The sequence below is a fragment of the Triticum aestivum genome, chromosome 3A (genome assembly GCF_018294505.1).
Source record: "Triticum aestivum cultivar Chinese Spring chromosome 3A, IWGSC CS RefSeq v2.1, whole genome shotgun sequence".
In the NCBI taxonomy this organism is placed as follows: domain Eukaryota; kingdom Viridiplantae; phylum Streptophyta; class Magnoliopsida; order Poales; family Poaceae; genus Triticum; species Triticum aestivum.
The window spans coordinates 737171144-737173074 of record NC_057800.1 but is presented as its reverse complement, the minus strand read 5'-3'; positions in this window follow the sequence as shown (position 1 = coordinate 737173074).

Sequence of the window (1931 nt, the reverse complement as noted above, 5' to 3'; positions counted from 1 at the left end):
CGGCAGGCCGGGCGAGTGGGATCAGAACCGGTGGGGGCACGCCAAGTGCACCCACTGGGTGTAGTCCCCGAGACCGCGGTAGACTGCTGGCAGTCGACTGGGGTCTGAACAGCTTGTTGTCCACTTCTTTAGGTTTTATTCATTCGGAAATGAACTGCTTTCGAACCTATCGATTGACCTGTCTCTTGCCTCTTGCAGAAGTCTTGTACTCTTATCTCCAAGTTTGCCGAACTCGAAGAGAAGCAGAGGCAACTCAACTTAGACTTGGAATTGGCTCAGCAAAATCTGAAAAAGCTCAAGACGAGGCCGCTGGTATGGAAGGTAACTGATTGCCGAATGAATTTCAATAAATCTCTTTTGATTCGATTATTTCTTTTGCTGAGAAAATGAAGTTGGCTCTGGACAAGAAGGATTCAGACCTCGCCGCCGCGCAAAAAGCAGCCCAAGACAAAACCGCTCTCGCAGAGAAGAAGCTAGCTTTAGTCGGAACACTTGAAGGAGAGGTGACTAGACTGACATCTTGTCTTAATGAAGCTAACCGCGAAGTGACCAGCCTGAAGAAGGATAAGGTCGCCCTGAACGAAAAGTTGGAGTCTGCGATCCGCAAGAGGAACGACACAGAAGCTTATCTGAGGACCCTTGCCAAGAAGCTTTATCTCGTGCTGGGAGGTATTTCTTTTAATCCGACTGTGTTGATGTTTGCCATCGGGTTTTGCTCGGTTGATTGAACTGACTTTTGGCTGCAGAACTTTGTCAAGACTTTGACGAAGAAACTGGGAGGGTCGGGACGGGTCTAGACCCTATCGCTTCCCCGGTCTGCGACGAAACTGCGATGAACGTGCTCCGACTGGAGTCCCGTATCGCCAGCGCCACAAGCTACCTCGCACGCGTGAAGGAGGTTGTCTCTCAAATCGACTCGACGCTTTGGCCGGAGGCGACGCTTCAGAATGATCTGGAATCTCTGATGACTCGACTGAACAAGATCCCTGACCGAGTGCAAGAATGGAAGAAATCCTCCGCCCGATGTGGTGCTGACGTGGCGCTGTCCCTGGTGCGAGTCCATTGCAAGGAGGTTCGTGAAGACAAGCTGGCTGCGATCAAAGTCGCTAACACCAAAAAGCACGACTTCCAGTCCTTCATGGAGACTTTCATTGCTGCCGCCACTCGGATCGCTGATGGGATCGATCTGGACTCATTCGTGGAGCCTGCCAGTCCTCCTCCGGCTGAGTGAACAATCTTATGAAACTTGGATACGCTTTAAATTTGCCTCGGAATGCCGAGTGGTTTCTGTAACCGTTTAACTCCTTCGGGCTTGGTGCCCGAGTACTTTTGATTCGCTGCTTGGAACCTTTTAGTATTTATCTGAATTTGGTTTATCTCTGAATGTGCTTGTGTTTGCCTTCGGATGGACTTTGCTTGCTGCACCTCTTCGTCCTTGCGGATAGGGATGGAGCGGACGTTGTATTTGTGCCACAGCTCCGAAGGAGAAGGTGGCGGTCGACCTGCACCTCGTCGTCCTTGCGGATAGGGATGGAGCGGACGTTGTATTAGTGCCGCAGCTCCGAAGGAGAAGGTGGCAGTCGACCTGCACCTCGTCGTCCTTGCAGATAGGGATGGGTCTCAGACTTAGGCGAGTACTGGACTGCAGCTAAGCCCCCGAGTGGGAGGATTGCTCTCCACTCGGTAGGATTTTTCCAAACTTAGGCGAGTGCTGGACTGCCGTTAAGCCTCTTAGTGAGAGAACTTAGGCGAGTGCTCGACTGCAGCTAAGCCCCCGAGTGGGCGGACTGCTCTCCACTCGGTAGGATTTTTTCAAACTTAGGCGAGTGTTGGACTGCCGTTAAGCCTCTTATTGAGAGAACTTAGGCGAGTGCTCGACTGCAGCTAAGCCCCCAAGTGGGAGGAATGCTCTCCACTCGATAGGATTTTTT